This window comes from Cryptomeria japonica, chromosome 1 (genome assembly GCF_030272615.1).
Source record: "Cryptomeria japonica chromosome 1, Sugi_1.0, whole genome shotgun sequence".
Taxonomy (NCBI): Eukaryota; Viridiplantae; Streptophyta; class Pinopsida; order Cupressales; family Cupressaceae; genus Cryptomeria; species Cryptomeria japonica.
The window spans coordinates 124,881,980-124,892,367 of record NC_081405.1 but is presented as its reverse complement, the minus strand read 5'-3'; positions in this window follow the sequence as shown (position 1 = coordinate 124,892,367).

Below are 10,388 nucleotides of genomic sequence, written 5' to 3'. Positions count from 1 at the left end.
TAATGAACCAGAAGGTGGACATTATTCAACAATCAAAGCAACTCATAAGATCCTGCGAGAAGGCTATTTTTGGCCTTCCATGACTAGAGATGTTTCTTTTTATGTGAATCATTGTGATGAATTCCAACACATGGGGAGACCAACAACAACAATGGGGGGCCTCTTCAACCAAAAATAGTTCTTGAGCCTTTTGAGAAGTGGGGAATTGACTTTATAGGACCTATAGATCCTCCTTCTAAGGGGTATCACTATATTTTGGTCTGCATAGACTATGTTACCAAATGGACTAAAGTGAAAGCATTGCCAGTGGCTAAAGAAGAGAAGGTTGTTGACTTTTTGTACAGACAAATTCTTCAAAGGTTTAGTGCTCTGAGGAAAATAGTATTTGATCAAGGACCACAGCTCATGTCCACCATGATGGAAGCTTTTATGCACATATATAAAATGGCACACCAGAAATCTTCACCATATCATCCACAAGCTAATGGTCGGGTGGAGATTACTAATCATGAATTGGAAAATATAATCACAAAAATATTTCTCTAAAGAAATCAGATTAGTTAGATAGGTTAGATGAAGCAGTTTGGGCTTACAATACAACATGGATGCCAGAAGATTTTCTCCATATGAATTGGTATATGGAAAAAAACCTGTTATGCCAATTGAATTTGAATTAAGGACATTGAGAATGACATGGGAAGTTGGGATAGATCTTTCCAAAGTAGAGAAGGCCAAAATTTTGTAGCTGAATAGATTGGATGAGATAAGAATGGAAGCTCTACAACATATTGAGTTAATTCAGAATAAGAGAAATCTATGGCATCATAAACATATTATGTCTAGACAATTTAAAAAGGGAGATTGGGCACTGTTATTTGATTCTAGGTTCTAGGAATTTAAAGGAAAATTTCATAGAAAATGGTTAGGACCTTATGAAATTAGTCAAGTTTATGATAATGGTGCAGTTCAATTAGTACCTATTGATGGGGAAAAAGGAATGATGCTGGTTATCAGTCGTTGTCTTAAGTTATATCACAAACCAACATCAAAAGAAGAATTATTTGAAGAGTTACAGTCAAAGATTGAACACTTCATCATGGAAGACATCACTTCTATGATAAGGTCTACTTATGGATGATTTCAGCAAAAGACAGAATAAAGGAGATAAATTGAAAACCTGAAAAGGCAATTTATCTCCAAAAAAAAAAATCGAAGAAGATTGAAAACCAGAAAGGATGGTCTACCCAGGGGTGATTGAAAACAAGAAATGGTGATTCATACCTATGGAGAAAGTCGAAAACCAGAAATGGCGGCTTTTTCCTGGTCAACTCCAATTTGCTCTTGATGGCTCCTAATAGCTCCTGATGGCTTTCAAAGTCCATAAATAAGTCTTTGTGGAAGTAGTGCCACTCTTGTTCCTAATAGTTGCTGATGATTTTGAAAATGATTCCTTTGTTTAATGTTTTATTGGTATATGCAGAAAGATCTCTGAGTAATTATCAATAGCTTGTCATCTTGACAAGTTGATATTTAGCTCTTGATCAACATGTTGCTTTTAAGAAGCAAAACAATCGGTATTGCATGATGACTCCTCACCAATATAAATTGAATGATTAGAAGGTAGACATTTATCATAAGTATTATTTTTTGATTTTGTAGATATAATGTAGGGATGACAAATTTTGCTTGTATAAGTTTTCGTCGAATTATTAATAATAGTATTATTAAAAGTTAAGGTTTAAAGATAAAATCATTTGAGATAGATTAAACTGATGTCAGTTGTCATTTCAAAATCTAAAAAGTAATGATTATGGTGATCGTCACACATACTTGACCATTGCCAACTCAACAAATTTGAAAGCAGAGTACAAAATAATGGTGGTCGGATCGTTCGGTTTTGTATGAAATTAATGAAACATGTGTGTATGCAATTAATGATCATTTGTGGAATAATTTATATTCAGAGAATGGGAATTGTTTCATTTCATTTCTCATTTTGAAAGCTAAGTTTAGTTGCAAAGTTGAGAAGAGTCGAGTTATCTAAAAATGGGAAATAAAAGAATTGTTGAACTTGAGAATTTTAGCTTGGATCCAGAAATAGAAAGGATATTACATAAAGTGGGTTGGCTAAGGTTCATCAAAATGTATGTGGGATTTGAGCCCAGAATTGTGGAATAATTTGTGAAAAATATCCATGTCAATGTTACCAAAGTAGGAGGAGAAATAGTTGAAGTCACACCACAAATCATAAGTGAAATTTCAGGGATTCCTGCAGAAGGCTAGCTTATAAACAAGGGTCATATAAATTTTGATGAAGTGATAAATTAATTCCATGAAGGGAATGAGAGGCGGCCTATTTTGTAAATACACAAGGGTAGTACAAAAGGTATAAATAGAAGCATCCTGGACGAATCGTGGAAAACAACAATCCTTTGGCTCATAAAAAATTTCACTTGTGAAGGACAATATGGAATAGTGTTGGGCCCAGGAATGCGACTGTTAATTCATCTAAGATATGAAAACACCAGACCTAAGGCTCAGGTTAATCTTCCTTCTTTTATGTTTTCAAAAATTTATTCTATGGTAGCTAGGGTAAAGGGGAAAGTTGGTCATATAAAATACCCTAGTTTGATCCATATTATTATTAAACATTATTTTCTAAAGAAGGAAGCGGGAAAATAAAAATGGTTAGAATTCTTGTCCTCACCTATTAATAAATCCAAGAAAGGGTCAATATTAAAGAATTTTAAAATAGAAAAAGGGGAACCCTCAAAGAAGGGAACAAAAAGGGCATCCGAAAAGGTTGAAATTACAGAAGAGGGCCCATCACACAAGAAAAGAATATTGAAAAGGGAGGATCCCAAGATAATTAGAGCTACTCGTAGATCTTCCCATAAAACACTAGAACCAGAAAAGAGTAGTGAACATAGCCCTCCTTCTGATACGCGTAGGGCTCCTGATGACCCCTCTTTAACAGACCCTAAGGAACCTGCTCAATATACCCCAACTCAAAGCCTTATTGCTACATATTTTGTTGATAATGAAACCTCCAGTATCAACCCCTCCTGCTTAATATAATATTGCTAATATAGACCCCTCTATGTCCATTGAGATTGATCAGCCAAGTGTTGACAATCTTCCATTGAAAGAACAAGAAATTGAAAAAATTCCTAAGCAGTTTTTGTCGAAAATAATTTATCTTGATGATGACTCTTTTGATGATGATGAAGCACAATAATCCCCTCATTCTTCTACACCCTTCAGAGAAGATACCGAGATATTAGAAGCCTATGAAGACTTTGAGGTTGCTCAAACATACTCATCTCCCTCTCATGACTTTGAACCTCAAACACTCCCTTCCTCTTCACAGTTTGTTAGAAGGGAAGGAAAAGAAATTCTGATGGAAGAGGAAATTCCATGTGTTGTAGATAAAGGGAGAGAGGAGGAGGATGCAAGACTAATTAAGATCGTGATGATGTCTCGAATGGAGATGGATTTTTTTGAAGCATAGAAGAAAATAAGTTTTATGAAGGAAATTTTGAAATAAAAAGATGACGAAATAAAAAAAGATACTTTAAACATTGAAACAACACATAAAATTACTCAAGAGAAAGAAGAAAACTGGAAAAAGATTATGGAACAAACTGAGGAAGCATTGAATCAGACCACTACTCAAGTATTACAAAATAATGAGGAGATCAGGAAATTGAAACAAGAGTTGGCAATAAAAGAGAATCAAATAAGAAATCAAAAACCACCAACATCTATTCGAGGAACTTCAACTTCTTTTTCCATTCCTTGGGAAATTTCCTTGATCATTGATAAACAGAAACAAGAAAATTCTGAACTGACAAAACAACTTGAAGAAGAAAAGGAGCAAAAGAGTAAAGCAATTGAACAGGTAGAGCAAATAGCAGAACTTTCATAAGCTCTAGTAATGAGGAAACCTTTTGGGTTGTATTCTTTGTTTCTTCGTGAAAGATTCCTCCAGTGGAAAATCAATTAGTTGGTCTTAGACAGAAAGACATATTATGAGGATGATGGTGACTTTCTTGAGGATTTCTATAAAAGCCATCCTCTGCATCAAAATCAAATGTGTGAATTTTTCTTGTATGGATTTTTATTGGGCCACTATTATCAATCCTTTCTAAATATCTATTTTGGGGATGTGAAAGTTAGAGGATTTGTGTCTTTATTACAAAATTAGGTAGAATAGGAAAACAAATTGGATCAATACAAAGACACACAAAATAGACTGGCCCTTCCAGTTAGGGATGAAACACCAAATTCCTCATCTTTTCGGTTGAAGTTTGTTTCAATTGTATAATTGGAGTAGGTGCAACCACATACATTAGGAATTTGGAAGCCAGTATTAGAGCATTCAGAGATGTCCATAGCCAGCTACCATATAGAGCATTACAAGCAACAAGAGCCAGGTATAACACCATTCCAATTCCAATGAGGAGAAGAGAACCCATTTCTCCCACTAATATTACCTTGAGTCTTAATAGGGTAAGGTTAGATATAAGAATGATGGAAGAACAAGAGAAAAAGTGGGTTAGAATGAGATTCAGACCACCATTATCCTTATGCTTGTACCACAACTTGATGCACCAAACAACTTTGCAGGAGCAACTCTGAGAGAATGGACAGATGAAGTTGAGAAATGGAAGGACTATGTACCTCCTTGGAAGTATCAGGAGTACAATTTCAACAAGTTAGATTTGACTTTTTGGATTGAAAGGCAGAACAAAAATTTACCAGATCAACCATGAGGACATGGGTGGAAATAGGAGGGGGAGAATGATAAGTGGCTGATCTTTATACTTTTAATCATACTTTATGGTTTAAACTTTTAATGATCTACGAACTAATATACCCAACGACATCCTTATAACTTGCATGTTTACTCATTTTTGCTATTATATTCTGCTTATTAGAAGTAATATTAGAAATGATATCTTTTGGTTAAATGTTTTACTTTTTGATTAATTTGCAAGTATAAATGTCGTAATAATCAAATTTATGTCACTTTGTTCTATTTTGATCTTCATAAATGTATTTTTGAATATGTTTTAAGAGAACAGGAGGATTGAGCTAATAAATCCAGTTCGTGTGCCACTTGCATGATGATCACACCTAAAGCACTCTAAATAGAAGACCCTCTTGATCTTCCATGTGCCTATTCCATTGGCTGTCTCTAGAACTTTAACTTCCTCCTGAAGTTTGTTAGTTGATATTAAGTCTTCTCCAGTTTGGTTTTGTTATCCTTACTCTATTTTAAGCAGGTAACTGTAGTTTGAATTTGAATAAAGGATATGTATAAATATTTTGTTGAGTTATGTAGAAGAAAATAGGAAAATTAGTCAGTACGTTAGCTAGCAGTAGAATTTCATATTTTGTAACCAGCAAGTTTATTTCACTTCCTATTGGAAGTACATTTCAATGAAAATCAAAAGTTGATCTAAGAATTCTTGTGTTTCGGATCCCACCAGAGGAAGAGTAGGGCTCGCTCAACCAAAGGGAGATGATCCTTGTATTGTTTCATTTACACATTCAGTTATGTGGATTAAAATTTATTTCACATTGTTTAGTTTACATGGTAATGCGTTTTGATTAGATTAAATATTTGACTTCAAAAGTTGGAGTTGTTCAATCTTCATGCAGATATTGTTTCATTAAGTGATTGTTAAGAAGTCTTAGTTTTCTATCTTCATTTAGTTTCTTTCCAGTAAATGCATTTTGTTTCCACTTAGCAAGATGACGAATTTGAAATTAAGAAAAGAACAAAAATATTGTTAGATTAACTCATGGAATTTACTTGCTTTCATGTTTATCTAAATAGATTTTATTTTTGCAAATCATAACATAGGTTTTATTTCTTGCAAGTGTAAAATAGATTTATTTTCCAGCACTTAGTTATAAATTTGATTTCATAACAAATTAGAAGTTATTCAAAAATTTTGATTAAATAATTCCATGATTAAATATTAACTTTGTTATGTTTGAACTCTTGGTATCCAATCTGAATTCTTGATAGGATAGTTAGATCTTTGTAGTTTAAATTTGCAAATTGTCTTTCTTTCTAAACCACAGTCATAGAAGTTAGCTCCTAATAGATCCCGATAGCTCCCGACAGAGCATGATCCAACTCCAGTCATTGTTTACAATGCGAAAACCCCCACAATTGAAACTTTCCTTATCGCAAATAGCTTTCAAACATACCCTGGATCGATAATTAAAAGAATTTAAATGGTGCAAGTTGTGTCATCAATGACCTTGCCCACCTGAAAGCATAGTTCCTTTGAGAGTAAAATTCCTACATACACTCAAACAAAATTAATCAAATAAATTATCTAAATAGAAATAAACTCATAAAAATAAGTATGAATAGAAAGATAAAATTAGCTAAGTACATGAATAGAAAATAGAGATGATAGAGAGACTTTGGTTGAAATCTACATGTCTCGACCAAGGACACCAACGAAATAAATGTACATCTGCATATAGTGTTGTTGTCTCAAACAAACGGAAAATAGAAAATGCTCAAAAAATGATAAATATCCAACTCCAAGATTTGGCTATCCTACAAAACCCAAAAATGATAAATACTAGAAAACACTAGATAGAAAAGATATAAAAGAATAAATTATATAATACGATATTTAAATGATAAAATAAAATAAACAAATGATAAATAAGAATATGTAAACCTCTATAGGATTGAATGCCTTAAAAAAATTGCACATAAAAGGAAGAGGAAAAATGTTTGGGGCTTGTGTTGGGGACATGCCTCAATCAAGTCCCTAATTTGGTGTTTCCACCTCCACAACAACCAAGATAGATTTTGGTAGAAGATTAATAATGTAAGTGATAAGGGATATGATAAATCTTAAAAGTAGTCAAAGACATAAGATAAAAAAGGAGGAGATTACTTATAATGTTTGAGAAAGACAAAGAGAAGAGATAGAGTTGTGAAAGTTCTTTGAACATATTGTAGCAAGTTGTAGAGAGTTGTGCATGAAAAAGAGAGTGCAAGTGAGAGAACCATGTGATATTTTGAGAGAGCTTGTCTAGGATAAAATATTGCTTTAAAAATGAGAAGTGCAGTGAAAGAAAGAGGTTGATGAGCCATTTGAGAATCATTTCAAGCCCTTTTATCTGACTTGATAAAGTGACAAGTAAAATATTCTCAAGAATTAATTTTGAATTATAAAATATCACATCTAGTGCTACTCGTAGACATCTGTGGTAGGTGCTAGTGTCCAAACAAATTATGTTAAAAATATTGGGATTAAGGTGTCTCAACCTTAGAGTCCTAACATTTTGAATTATTTAGTTAATTGTTGCATATATTGTTATATCCTATGTTTCTAACTTCCTATTGACATATCAACTTTTGTGGGAACTCTTGGTCAGGTAGCATCCTACTTGGAAGGTGAGTCTATGATAAGGACTCCTATTCTCTAGAAAGTTGACAACCACTTTGGATTTCCTATTTTTTAGGAGTCTAGTGTCATAAAATGTTATGTTTGGACATTGAAGTTTCCCATTATGCCTATGACAACTACTAGTTTGGTAGAGTCATGGAAAGTTAATGTGTGGTAGTTGGCATTTATGGTAGAGTTCAATTTTGATAAGTTTGTGAGGTAATTAGGAAGGCACCTATTCTTGATTATGACAGTTTTTATGTAGTGCATGCAGTGCATATGGAAATATGAGAATTATGGAAGAGATAGGCATTAGTGCTTTGGAAGTTTCAATGTCCAATGTGTCATATAAAATACAATTTGTCATTTTTGGCATCGCTTTCCTCTTGAGTGTGGGAGTTGGTTTTGGTGGGCACCTACCTCTTTATATTGAGCTTTATAAACGTGTTGGTGCCTTAATGTTTTTTATATTAAAAGAAGAATAATGAGGGTGTTCTCCCTAAAACATCCACAACCCAAAGGCATCAAAAAATATCAGCAAAACCACAACAACAAAAACAAAAACAAAAACATCTATATCTGCAACAATTTGTAAGTAGATAAAAACCACCAACCAGAGAGTAAATCCAAAGTTTACAAATAGAACATCAACTAATAGTAAATATACTATAACTACCTAAAATGTTTAATAGAGGAGCCCAGCTCCAAAAAACATAAACAACATAAAAGGAGCCCCTACAACACTAATCATAACTAGGCTTCTTAACACCATGGCCCACTTGTAGTAGTACATTATTCTAATCCTTCATCAAGAACTTAAAGAGATCCTTGTGGATGTATTCCTTGTACACCACATCTCCCAAAACCTTATCCTACATTAAACAAAAGGATGTCATCGAATTGTGCATAACTTGAAAGCTAAACTTGGAGATGTTGCCCATCTTCTTCTCCAGGTCAAAGATTTTGTCCTTCAGTATATGAAATTCCTCCCCCATAACCTTCAGGTCTTTGTCAACCCTTTGACATCTCGTCCAACTTTCACCCATTATAGTCACATTAGCATCCTCCTCCATGGTGACCTCCTCCATTATGTCATCCCTAGTTGGGTTCACCTATTCAACCTAACTATTGTTCATCAACTTCTTTGGATTCTCATCCAATTCTTCCCCACCACCGTCCGTATTCTCCTCTTCCTCTTTATCCTCATAATTCTTCCCCTTTTATTCTTGTTCATCTTCCGAGTCATAATCAACAATCTTTAGTTTTTTACCTTTCCCAGAACTACGAGAGGCCAGCCTGTCCGACCTTCTTCTACCTTCATTCTTGTTGTTGATCTCCCTTCCATCTCCTCCTTCTTGCTAGACTCTTCTAGAATAGTAATCTTCTCATGATGGCTAGTATTCTTTCCTTTTTTCTTATTTGTTGAGGGCTTTTTGTCCTTAGACACACCAATCTCTATAATGACCACTAAGGTAGAGGGGGTTTTGGGGGAAGCAATGAGATTGGCTTTAGATTGGCAAATGCATTATTTCTTCCAAGCACCAGGTATACAAATTAAAAATGGGGCACTCAAGATAGGGGCTTCCATAACCATGATATTCCTAGGTAGATACAAAGACGAGTGGAAGGAATAGTCTATAAATCAAGCTCTAGTGCAAGGGCTCAAATTTTTTATCCTAGTTTTTAGGGTCTAGGGCCTCTTTAATAGAGTGTTCCAAGGAGTGAAATAGGATGGGAAGGAGATAATGTCATGATTTTTAAAGTGATTCTGAAGCAGCATATGATAAAAAATTTAAACTTTAAAGAGGCCTTCCAAAGTAAAATACTTTATTATCATCAGGCATACCATTTTTCAGTGGTCGGTCATGCTTCATTCCCACGAAAGAACACATTTAAAATCTCATTATTTGCCACATGACTAGTTCTCTTCCACTTCTTGCCTTCAATGGAAAGGCTAGCTATTTGCATAATCGCCTCCTCTTTGACTTCAAACAAAATTCTTCCCACCATGACTCTCTTGTTGACCCAAGAGGCATGGTGAATTGTATAAACAATTCCTCATCAAACCCTTTCAAGATTTCAAGGTACCCATCAACCCTCCCTCCTCCCTCCTTACAAATGTATTACATAAAATCAATATTCTTGAACTTGTCTAGATTATCTAGCTCACCATGCACATGGTCTCCCCCCATTTGAAAGTAGTAAGAAGGTTTTGCGAAAAATCCAGAAAAACATGAAAAATATTTATGAACTCTATCCCAAAAAAGTAGAAAAAAATGTGAAAGGTAGTCTTGTGCATGTTGTCGAGGTCATAATAATAACTGTATATTTTCTTAATCCTTCGCTCCTACCAGCAACATGACATGCAATAAGATGTGATAGAGGAATTAATATTTGTAACCTTTCTTTCCCTAGGGATTACCTTGTCATTATTATCTAGACTCCCACGGGTCTCACTACAATGATGTCAACCCATCATAATGTAGCAAACTAAAAGGCTCACCTGATGCAAAAGATGAACCCCAACCCATATCAGTGAAAAGGAACTGTCACTTTCAACATAACTGATCCACACTCCCCTAGGAGTCCACATTAGCAGATTTCACATAATCCTTGACCAACTCATTTGTAGCGTCCCTCCTTGCTTTATCTTTTTTATCATGCATCAATAGACTTGATTAGACCATCATATGATGTTTTGATTCATGTTCATGACTCTATCTATATCTTAGATGCTTATTGATGATGCTAGACATTTATGTGGATATATGTTATATGATGACTCTTTGGATGATGACTTGTCTTGGATTATCATGACGATGGATTTACATTAGATGACATATATGCACCTACTATTCTTAGATAGATCATATTGCTTATTGGATTATGATGGTATCTTTATTATGCTAACTTCACCTTGTGATTATGTTGGATGAGACGATGCTATGATATGAGTGT